This window comes from Molossus molossus, unplaced genomic scaffold, assembly GCF_014108415.1.
Source record: "Molossus molossus isolate mMolMol1 unplaced genomic scaffold, mMolMol1.p scaffold_m16_p_12, whole genome shotgun sequence".
In the NCBI taxonomy this organism is placed as follows: Eukaryota; Metazoa; Chordata; class Mammalia; order Chiroptera; family Molossidae; genus Molossus; species Molossus molossus.
The window spans coordinates 30,269,335-30,282,033 of NW_023425347.1; positions in this window are offsets into that span (position 1 = coordinate 30,269,335).

A 12,699-nucleotide genomic window follows, 5' to 3' on the forward strand; every position below is an offset into this window, starting at 1 on the left:
CACTTTGGCCATTACAATGTCAGGGTATGTTCTTTGCCTGAGGGCTTTCTCTGGCTACCAGAACCCACCCTCCGTCCCAAGTGGGATTTGGTGTATAGGTACTCCAGCTCCCTTGGCCTGTGGGGTGGAGATTAGCTCTGAGGTATATTTTACAGTACTTCCCAAAGTACCTCAATAAGATTAAGCTCCACTTGCCCACAGTGGTTAATTTGCTTAATAGTGCTGCTTTCTTTTTTCTTTTTTCCCTTTATTGATTCCAGAGAGAGAGGGAGATAGATCGAAACATCGATGAGAGAGAACATCAATTGGCCGCCTCCTGCATGTCCCCCACTGGGGATCGGACCCACAACCTGGGCATGTGTCATGACCAGGAATCAAACCATCGACCTCTTGGTGCATGGGTCAACGCTCAACCAACTAGTGCGGCTTTTATTGGCTTCCATTTCTTTCTCATCTCACTTCCTCCTCTCTTATAGTGTTTCCTGGGACTGTCTTTCAAATATACTACTTGCATTTGAACCTTTGTCTCAGCGTCTGGGAGAACCCAAACTGAGAAACCCACCCAACCAAACTTACAGTAAGTCCTTGGTGTCATTGAATACTCAGGTCTAATATTCAGATTTTGCTGACTGTATCAAAGTTATCTTTTAATAGTTGGTTTGTTAAAATTGGATTTTCAAAATTGCATTTGGTTGTTTCTTAGCCTCTTTTTTTTTTTTTTTTTTTAGAAAGAGTGGAAAAGAAGGAGGGAGGGGGAAAAGAGAGAGAGAGAGACAGAGAGAGAGAGAGAGAAACATCAATGTGAAAGAGACACATCGATTGGTTGCCTCCTGCATACACCCCTACCTGGGTTGGGGATCAAACCTGCAACCTACCCTGGCCGGTTTTGCTCAGCGGTTAGAGCATCAGCTTGGGTTGGGTTTGATTCTGGTCAAGGGCACATATCTTGATTGCAAGTTTGATCCCTAGCCCCAGTTGGGTCAGGTGAGAGGCAACCAACTGATGTGTCTCTCACATCAGTGTTTCTCTTTCTCTCTCCATCACTCCCTCCTTTCCACTCTGTTTAAAATTCAATGGAAAAATATCCCTGGGTGAGGATGAAAAACAAAAAACAAAACCTGCAACCCAAGTACGTGCTCTTAACAAGGACTTGAACCCACAACCCTTAGGTGCTCAGGCTGACGCACTAACCACTGAGCACACCAACCAGGGCTCTTTTAATCTAGAGTCCTCTCTTCTCCCTCTCTTCTCTTTTTTCATGCGATTGACTTGACTGTAGAGACCAGATTAAGTATTGTGTTGAATGGCCCACATTCTGGGTTTGTCTGTTTGCTTCCTTGTGTTCTTTTATCTCCTTTCTTGGAATGGAAGTTAGCTTTAGAAACGTTCAGATTCAACTTTTGGGGGGGCAAGAATACTTCATAGGGCTCTAGCCAAGGAGCTCCGTTGGTTAGAGCATCGTCCTGATATGTCAACATTGCAGGTTCAATTCCTGATCAGGGCACGTACAAGAAGCAACCAATGAATGCATAAATAAGTGGAACAACAAATTGATGTTTCTCTCTCCGCCCCTCCCCTTCTCTTCTAAAATAAATTTTTAAAAAAAAGAATACGTCAGCCCTGGCCGGTTTGGCTCAGCATTTAGACTGTTAGCCTGCGGTCCAGAGAGACCCGGGTTCGGTTCCCGCTAAGGGCATGTACCTTGGTTGCAGTTTGTCCCCAGCCCTGGGTTGTGCGGGTAGCAGCCACTCGATGTGTCCCTTTCATGTCGATGTTTTTCTCTCTCTCTCTCCCTCTCACCCTATCTGAACAAAAAATGGAAAAATGTCCTTGGGTGAGGATAAAAAAGAAAAGAAAAAGAATACTTCATAGGCAGTGCTGTCAGCTTCATATCAATCACTATAGGAGATACATATTGCCTGATTGTCCTACTTTACTTATTTTTAAAATATGTTTCATTGATTTTTTAGAGAGAGAAGAAGGGAGAGAGAGATAAACACTAATGCGAGAGAGAAACATTGATCAACGGCCTCCTGCACACCTCACACTGGGGATCAAGTCTACAACCAGGGCACGTGCCCTGACCAGGAATCAACCAGGACCTTCCAGTCCATGAGACAACACTCAGTCCACTGAGCCACACCAGCTGGGTGTGGTTGTCCTACTTTAAATAATACTAAGATTGATAAGCAGGTTCAGTTGGTTCACATCAGAGAGTTCAACAGGAAGCTATGCTGCTAAACACCATGTTCCATGTGTACATTACTGAGACTTTTCTGTGACTTCTAAGAGCAGCTCCTAAGTTCATTTTGAACATTTTGTAGAGTAAAATAATTTTAAACAGACGTTAAATGTTAAAGTTTTAAGACATAAAATTTCATGTTTTAGACCCTAAACTATGTTCTAAGGAAAACTCTGTTCCCACTTGCACTTTGGATCATAATTCAAAGCAGTTAGAATGGGAACTAGATACTCCCCACCCCCCATGAAGCTTCATGAATTCATTTAATCAACAAATACTGAATACTGCAATGGAATAAGTACAAAGGATACAAGGGTAAGCTAATCACAGTCCTTGCCCTCAAAGAGTTTAGTCTTGTACAGATCTTATGAGTGATACAATGGTAAACACATAGTAGTGGTACCTAATTTGGAGGGAGTTGGTCATGAGGGAAGACTTCTTAAAGGATGTGATATATAAATTAAAACCTGCAAGGTAATTTCTTAGAGAAGAAGTGCCAGGAAAAGCAAAGCTTTCCTTTTCTTGAAATTAACATTTCCTCTTAAGGACAACATGAGTCATAATTGTTCATTCTTTTTGCTTTGGCCCCTTATAATTTCAATTTTGCAACTTAACCCTAATTATGTACAACTTGATTGTTTGCATATCTTCATTCCAAATTTCTTCCTGATCTTAATACTCTTTCTGTTCTTTATCTGATTTGTAAATGTTTATATATTGGGGTAGACCAAAGTAGGTTAAATTATCAGCCATAATTACCTAAAAGATAAATCATAAGGATACAAAATAATAACAATAAGACGAATAATACAATAATAAGCCCTGTTTTGTGTACTGTAAGCCTACTTTCGCCTACCCTATATTCTTTTTCCCAAATTATATGTATTTTTGAAGCTACCTCAAATCCCAGTCTCTTTTGGTTATATTTAAAAACGGGAACAAAAAATTTCCATATTGAACTAGCCCATGAATAAATCTAACCTTGGATACTGTTATCAAAACTGTTCTTAAGGCGGGCATAGTTTTCATCTCTGCTATTGGCCATTATTCCCTGAAGGAGAATGTGGACTCAGAGATATGCTTAAACCCCAAAACTGCCACTTTTCACCTATAAAACCGGGACAAGATACTTAACCTGAGTGTAACCAGTTTCCTCATCTCCTAAGTGGAGATGACATCTACTTTATAGGAAATTATGAAAACTACAGAAATAATGTATATAAAATGTCCAAATCAATGTCCAGCACATAGTTAGCTCTTACAATCAACATTATACATGAGGTATATGGCATTCTTTCTTGGTTGCTATTGAAGTTTCTGTCATTTATCAATGTGCTAAAATTTTTGTTGAGTCTATTGGTTGTCAACCAAATCTGAATTAATTATGTAGGTTCATTTTTTTTTTTTTATCCTCACCCCAGGATATTTTTTTCCATCTTTTTTGTTCAGACAGAGTGGGAGGGAGAGAGAAGGAGAGAGAAACATCGATGTGAAAGGGACACATCGAGTGGCTGCCACCCACATGACCAACCAGGGCCGGGGACAAACTGCAACTGAGGCACATGCCCTTAGCGGGAACCAAACCCGGGTCTCTCTGGACCACAGGCCGATGCTCTAACCGCTAAGCCAAACTGGCCAGGGTTAGGTTCATTTTTTTATTATGCCAAGCAGTACTTCCCCAAAAGAACCTTATCAGTGTTTTTCTTTCAAAAAGTATTCCTTTAGCCCTGGCTGGTTTGGCTCAGTCGTTAGAGCATCAGCCCATGGACAAAAGGGTTGCGGGTTCAATTCCCAGTCAAGGGCAGGTATCTGGGTCACAGGTTTGATCCCTGGCCCCAGTAGGGGTCATGCGGGAGGCAACCAATCGATGTGTTTCTCTCACATCAATGTTTCTCTCCCTCTCTCTCCCTCCCTTCCACTCTATCTAAAAATCAATGGAAAAATATCTTCATGTGAGGATTAACAACAACAACAACAACAGAAAGTGGTACACAGATAGACTAAAATATTATCCAGTTATTAAAAAAAAGAAAAGAAAATCACTTGCCTTTTACAAAAACATTGATAAATCTTGAGGGCATTATGCTAAGTGAAAACAGTTAGATAACGAAAGATAAACACTATATGTTCTCACTTATATATGTGGAATCTAAAAAAGCTGAACAAAAAGAAATAAAGTAAAATGGTGGTTGCCAAGGGTTCGAGGTTGAAAAAATGGAGAGATATTGGCAAAAGGGTACCAACTTCCAGCTATAAGACGAGAAAGTTCTGGTGATCTAATATATAGTATGGTGACTATAATTAACAACACTGTATTATATACAGTTGACCCTTGAACAACACGGGTTTGAACTGCATGTGTCCACTTACACATGAATTTATTTCAATAAATATACAGTTGGCCCTTCTTACTAGCAGGTTTCAAATCCACAGATTCAACCAACCTCAGATCAAAGATAGTATTTTAGAGCCTTTGTTAGGAATCTGCAGATGTGGAGGGCCAGCTATATGCATTATTCCACACCATTCCATATATATAAGGGACTTCAGCATGTAGAGATTTTGGTATCTATGGGTGGTTTGGAACTAATCCCTTGCAGATACCAAGAGACAACTGAAATTTGGGGAAATCAAAAGTCACATGCAGATTTCTGACTGTACAAGGGCTCGGCGTCCCCAACACTCATGTTGTTAAAGGGTCAACTGTAGCCCTGGTCGGTTTGGTTCAGCGGTTAAAGCATCGGTCCACGGAGCAGAGAGCCCCGGGTTCAGTTCCCACTAAGGGCACATACCTCAGTTGCAGTTTGTCCCAGGCCCCAGTTCGGGTCGTGTGGGTGGCAACCAGTCGATGTGTCTCTCTCACATGGATGTTTCTCTCCTCTCGTCCTCCCTCTGTCTCTCCTGCTCTATCTAAAGATAAATGCAAAAATGTCCTCAGGTGAGGATTAAAAAAGAAAGGGTCAACTGTACCTGAAAGTTGTTACAAAAGTAGATCTTAAAAGTGATCACCATGCCCACACAGGGTGTCATTTTTGGCTGTAACGAACAGAAGAACTGACTTCCAGTTTGTGTTTTTTCCTGAGGCTGCCATAACAGATTGCCACAAACTTGGTGGCTTAAAACAACAGGAATTAATTTTCTCCCAGTTCTAGAGGTAAAAAGGTCAAAAGCAAAGTGTCAGCAGGGCTGTTCTCCCTCCAGAGGCTCTAGGGTGAATTCTTCCTTACCGCTTTAAGCTTCTGGTGGCTCTCGGTGTTCCTTGGATTGTCACTGCGTACTTCCGATCGCTGCCTCCGTCTTCACATTGCCTTCTCCTCTGTGTCCATTTTCTCTTCTTCTCTGTGCATCTCTCCTCTGTGTCTCTCTAATGAGGGCACTTGTCATTGGATTTAGGGCCCACCAGATAATCCAGGATGATCTTAATATGCTTAATTACATCTGCAAGGACCCTTTTTCCAAATATGGTCAGATGCACAGGTTCTGGGAGTTAGGACATGGACATAGCTTTTTGGAGCCAACATTCAATCATATGTTGGCTTAAACAATGAAGTCATTTTAATTATCTTACATAAAAAGAAGTCTGTATGGAGTAGGCAGTATAGGATTGGAGTGGCTCGATGATCTCATCAAAGACCCAGACACTCCAGCTTTCACTCTCCACAATTATCAGCATTTTTTTTTTTTTTTTTGCCCCAGCTCCAGGTTTCACATTCCTTATAGAACAGTAAACAGGCAGGGAGAAGAGAAAAAGACTTAATCCTTTTAAGGAAGAAGACCTCCCCCTGAAGCCTCGGTAACTTCCCTCTATGTCCCATCATGCCCAACCCAGATGTATTATTGGCAAAGGGGAATGTGGATGCCATGAATGCCTTAGAGCGATCAAGATACATGTCCTGGGTTACAATGCTACATTGAAACTTGAGTTTTGATAACAAAAGAGAAGGGGGAATGTTGGGTAGGCAACTAACAACAATTATTACAATTTCTAAATGTGTTTCCTTAAAATTACTAAGAAAATATAGGGGTCAAGATAGCGGCGTAGACTAAATTGGTACTCACCTCCTCAAAATTACAACTAAACTGCAGAACAACCCTTATTCAGAATTGTGTGAAATCTGGCTAAGTGGAAGTCCTACAACTAGGGAATTAAAAAAGAAGCCACATTGAGACTGGGTTGGCTCCCACACAGCAGCTCTTCTTCGGCTGTAGTCACAGCTGGTCCTCACAGCCAACTGACCTGGAGCTCAATCTGTGCCAATGATGCCAACAGCCATCAAGGCTCAACTACAACAGGACAGTGCACACAGCCCACACAGGGGCACACCTGGTGTGCCCAGCTCAGGTGACTTGAGAGGCTGAGCCACTGGGCCCTACAGGAAACCTACTACACAAGGCCACTCTACCAAGTCTGGGAGATATAGTAGCTCTCTACCTAATACATAGAAACAAACACAAGGAAGCAGCTAAAATGCAGAGACGAAGAAACATGTCACAAATAAAAAAGGACCAGTCAGAAATAAGGGATACACTAACTAAAATGAAGAATAATTCACAGGGAATCAAGAGTAGAGTAGAGGACACTGAGAACCAAATCAATGCTCTGGAATATGAGGAAGCAAAAAACACCCAGTAGGAACAGCAAAATGAAAAAAAATAATCCAAATATATGAAGACAGTGTAAGGAGACTGGGACAACTTCAAGAATACCAACATTTGCATCATGGGGAGTGCCAGAAGGAGAAGAGAAAGAACAAGAAATTGAAAACCTATTTGAAAAAATAATGAAAGAAAACTTCCCTTACCTGGTAAAAGAAATAGACATACACATCCAGGAAGCAAAGAGTCCTAAACAAGAGGAATCCAAAGAGGCCCACACCAAGACACACCGTCATCAAAATGCAAAAGTTTCAAGACAAAGAGAGAATCTTAAAAGCAGCAAGAGAAAAGCAGTTAATTACCTACAAGGGAGTTACCATAAGACTGTCAGCTGATTTCTCAACAGAAACTTTGCAGGCCAGAAATATTCAAAGTGATGAAAATCAGTGACCTACAACCGAGATTACTCTATCCAGCAAAGCTATCATTTAGAATTGAAGGTCAGATTAAGAGCTTCCCAGACAAGAAAAAGTTGAAGGAGTTAATCACCACCAAACCAGTATTACATGAAATATTAAAGGGTCTTCTTTAAGAAGAAGAAAAAAGAAGATAAAAAATATGAACAATAAAATGGCAATAAATACATATCCATCAATAATTGAACCTAAAAATCAAAATAAATGAACAAGCAGAACAGAAACAGACTCATAGATACAGAGAACATTTTGACGGTAGCCAGAAGGGAGGGGGGTCAGGGAGATAGGTGAAAAAGGTAAAGGGATTTAGAAGTACAAATTAGTAGATATAGTGTAGTCATGAGAGTATAAAGTACTGCACAGGGAATATAGTCAACAATATTCTAATAACTATGTATGGTGTCAGATGGGTATGAAATGGGTCAGATGATCACTTAAGTTTTATAATGTCTAATCACTGGGGTGTATACGTGAAACTAGTATAATCTTGTATGTCAGTTGTAATTGAAAATAAAAAATGATTGCTAAGTAAAAAAAAAAGTCACCAGTCCTTTTACCTACTAATTTACATCAATTCTTTCACCTATTATTTATAACTACTAAATGTTGGGTATTATGATAGAAGCAGGAACTTCAAAGATATATAGTCCCTGACCTCAAGGAACACTTGGTTGAATTGAATAAGAGATAAAACACCAATAATTCCAGGACAGCGTGACAAATGTTATATTAGATATACTGTGCACAGTGCAGCGGGCGAACAGTATAGATTGCAGCATCTTGAAAGGTAACCTTTGAGTTTTTGAGAAGCAGTTAAACAGAGAAAAGGTGTTGTAGGTAGAAAAGAGAGCATGTAGAAAGCCTATGATTGGAGAACATCACCACACATTTGTGAGACTACAAACATTTTAATGTAGTTGAAGTGGAGAATTGTATGGGTAGTAGGAGAGGAGGTGAAGCTAGTGAGGTGAGTGGAAGCTAGATAGTAAAGGGCTATGTATGCTGAAGTAAGGAAATGCCACTCAATGCCGAAATCTAAGGGGAGCAATTGAAGGGTTTCTTTTTCTTTCTTTTTTTTATCCTCACCTGAGGACATTTTTGCATTTTTATCTTCAGATAGAGTGGGAGGGAGAGAGAGAAACATCGATGTGAGAGAGACACATTGATTGGTTGCCTCCTGCACATCCCCAACTGGGGCAGGATGAACCGCAACTGAGGTACGTACCCTTAGCAGGAACCAAACCTGGGACTCTCTGGTCCGCGGGCCAACGCTCTAACTACTGAGCCAAACTGGCCAGGGCTGAAGGGTTTCTTTCAATCAAAGGAATCATCAAATTGGATTGTTTCAGTAGGATTACTCTGATAGTAGTTGGATGTTTCTGATTGAGTGACTGGATAGATGGTGGTGAAATACCTGGCCCAAATGGATATATCCCCTCCTTTCACTTTTTCCTTTTTTAATCCTCAGCCGAAGACATTTTTCCAATTTTTTTTCAGGTAGAGTGGGAGGGAGAGAGAGAAAGAGAGAGAGAGAAACATTGACGTGAAAGGGACACATTTAGTGGCTGCCACCCGCTCGACCAACCAGGGCGGGGACAAACTGCAACCGAGGTACTCGCCCTTAGTGGGAACCGAACCTGGGTCTCTTGGGACCGCAGGCTGATGCTCTAACCACTGAGCAAAACTGGCCAGGGCTCCTTTCTCTTTTTCTCCCCCCCTAACTAACATGCAATCTGTCATGCCTTGTGTACTTATGCCTCCATTTTGAAGCTTTATTTATTTATTTTTATTAAAAAAATTTTTTTCTTTATTGATTTTAGAGAGGGAGAGAGATAGACACATTGATGAGAGAGAACACTGGCTGCCTCCTGCATGGCCTTCACCAGGGATTTGGCCCACAGTCTGGGCATGTGCCCTGACCAAGAATCAAACTGGTGACCTCTTGGTGCATGGGTTAACACTCAACCACTGAGCCATACCAGCTGGGCTATTTATTTATTTTTTAAAGACGCTTTTGGATTAGAAAGGAATACATAAAAATGTTACCAGTGACTGTCTTTGTGGTGAGATTATATATGACTTTTAAAAACTATTTTTCAGTATTTCCCAAAGTGAGCATTTTATACACATTTAAAGACCAAAACCCCTCTATTCTAACTGCCTGAGATGTTTTTATTCCAGATTCAGTATTTTCCTCCTATACATGGCATCTTTTTGAGCAATTTTAAGTAAACTCCAACTTTCTTATTGTGAATTAAATTTTTAAGAATTCACCATTCAATTTTTTGGTCATACTACCAATTTCTTACCAACGCGCCTACCACAATCTTGCAATATTTGCTTATCAGTCTTTACTACTGGAAAAAAATCTGGCCTTATTCATCTTGGCATAGAACCCAGTACCTGTGGGTAGATAGTTAATAAACATTTACTGAATTGGGGTGCATAATATGCATCTTTGTGTTCCCTAGTGAACTTCAGTGGAGTTGTATTTCAATTTTTGGCCAATATACTACACAAATAACATAGTCACCAGGTAGCAAAAAAAATTCAGTTTTCATAAACTGCTTTTGTCACACAATATACTAAACACATGCATATTTGTATGTACATAAACATAATTTTTCTTTGTCTACCAGGCTTAAAGAGCCTCTATCATTCTACCTTTGAAAGACTGCCAAGTCAGTGAGGTAGGTTTTCTAATTTACCAGTAAAAAAACTAAAGCTGAAAGTTTCAATAAGATCACCTAGTACTCCAAAATCATAACCAATTCTAGAAATTGGTTTTAAAAAGCACTTATTTATTGTATTAAATATTTAAGAGCACAAGAAAAACTCTTCTATCCTAAAATTCCTGCCTGGGCAGAACTTTGGCAGCAGCTATAATTACCACATTACTTTTGTAAACTATGTTTACAATGCCATGTTCCAGATAGTGTGACGTGTTCAGCATTATCCCCAACCTGTTATTGCACTGCAGGGGTTAGGAAACCTAGAAATTTCCTCAGACTCCCTTACCAGCAAGATTCCTGTTTAGGGTTCTGTCAACTGTGGGCATGTAAAAAGACTAGAAAGCTAAAGGAAGATAGAAACTATCTCCTAGCTCAGGCAATGGTGGAACCAGCAGATTTTTGCACCCTCTTGTAATAGTGGGCTCCTGTGGCACCCAGGTAGCTAAACATGGGGTCCTTGTAGTGAGTGCATCGGGAGCATGGGGCCAGAGGAGCACAAGCCCTTGAACAGCGATGGGTTCTGGTATGAGCTGAGTTCTGCAAATGAAGGCTCCAGGGGAAGAAGCAGCTTCCTATAGTCCTCATCGCTGGTCAACATCACCTCCTTTTGCTCCTTCAGCCTTTCCAACAATTTTATCTAATTTCCTATATTAAATCCTTCTTTACCTAAAATATCTCAAGCAACTTCCATTTTTCTAATATATGATATAACATTTTAGCTGGCATTCCTAGAACCAAAATATGCTATGCTAGAAAAACTATTTTTCCAGATAAGTTTAAAATTTTCAAGACTAAAATACTAATTTTCCTGAAAATTTTTACTAAATGATTCACATGTGGTCATCTCTTCCTAAACAGAATACTTGAAATGCAATTCTTCTCCTTTCTATTAGTATCACCACTGATATTCACCGAATACCACCCTTGTTTTAGGCCCCACATTGACTCTCTAGGAACAGATGGCATGAGACACCAGGCAAAATTAGTACTGACCACAAGCGGATACTTGTAAGTTCAATTGCAAAAACCTTTATACACAGGATAAGGCAAAAGCAGGTTTACAGTTGTGAATATGCAGAACACTTTATTCTTGTATTATTTATCAGTTATTATTTGTTATTGTATTATTTTCCACATGAACTGTAAACCTACTTTGCCATACCCTGCATAAGTTACTAGAAATGCAGAGATGATGATGACATGATTACTGCCTCCTAGACACTCTCATAGAAAAATATGTAAGCAAATAAATTATAGTAAGGAATGGTAGTTACAAGAATAGAAATACATACCACAGGCACAGACTGTAAAGAGGGAGGGGGGTTACTGACTCTGCACTGGGGGCATCTGGAAAGGCTCCAGATGTGGACTAACATATAAGCTGGTTCTTGCAGTCTGAATAAAAACTTGTCAGGAGCTCTGGCCAGTTTTGCTCAGTGGTTAGAGCATCGGCCCACGGAATGGAGAGTCCTGGGTTCAATTCCCACTAAGGGCACATACCTCGGTTGCAGTTTGCCCCCGGTCCCGGTTGGAGTCATGTTGGTGGCAACCACTCGATGTGTCTCTCTCACATTGATGTTCCTCTCTCTCTTTTCCCCCCTCTCTCCCTCCCGCTCTATCTGAAGGTACATGCAAAAATGTCCTCAGGTGAGGATTAAAATAATTAAATAAATAAATAAATAAATAAATAAATAAATAAATAAAACAACTTGTCAGGAAAAGAAGAAAAAATCAGTCTAGAGCAGAGAAGAAGCATGAGCAAAAACAAGGGAAGGAGGTTTTCTGATAATTTCAAGCTGTTAAGTATTTTTTTTTAAATTAATTTATTTTTGTTACAGATGTTTCTCCTTTCTTCCCTATTGACACCCTCCTCCTCATCCCCCCCACCCCATCTCCAGCTTTGTTGTCCATGTCTATCGGTTATGCGTACATGCATATGTTTTGTGGTTAATCTCTTTCCTCCCCTCCCACAGTGAATAACCCCCTTCTGAGGGTTATTAGTCTGTACCCTACTATGATGTCTCTGGGTCTACCCTGTTCCTCAGACCATTATGTTCATTATATTCCACAAATAAGTGAGATCATGTGATATTTTGTTTTCCTCTGCTTGGCTTGTTTCACTTGGGATAATACTCTCCAGGTCCCATCATGTCGTCTCAAAGGATAAGAGATCTTTCTTACAGCTGCATAGTACTCCATTGTGTATATGTACCATTGCTTTTTTATCCATTTGTCTACTGAAGGATAGATTTTAGCTATTGTAAATAGTGCTGCTACGAATATGGGGGTACATATATTCTTTCTGATTGGTGTTTTAGGCTTCTTAGGATATATTCCTAAAAGTGGGATCACTGGGTCAAATAGCAACTTGATTTTTAATTTTTTGAGGAAACACCATACTGTTTTCCATAGTGGCTGCACCAGTCTGCATTCCCACCAGCAGTGTTGTTTGATGATTTGTTGATGGTGGCCATTTTGACAGATGTGAGGTGATACCTCATTGTTGTTTTAATTTGCATCTCTCTGATGATTAGTGATGTTGAGCATTTCTTCCTATGTCTCTTGGCCATTTGTATGTCCTGTTTGGAGAGGTGTCTATTTACCTCCTCTGCCCATTTTTTAATTGGGTTGTCTTCCTTTTGTTGAGTTGTAT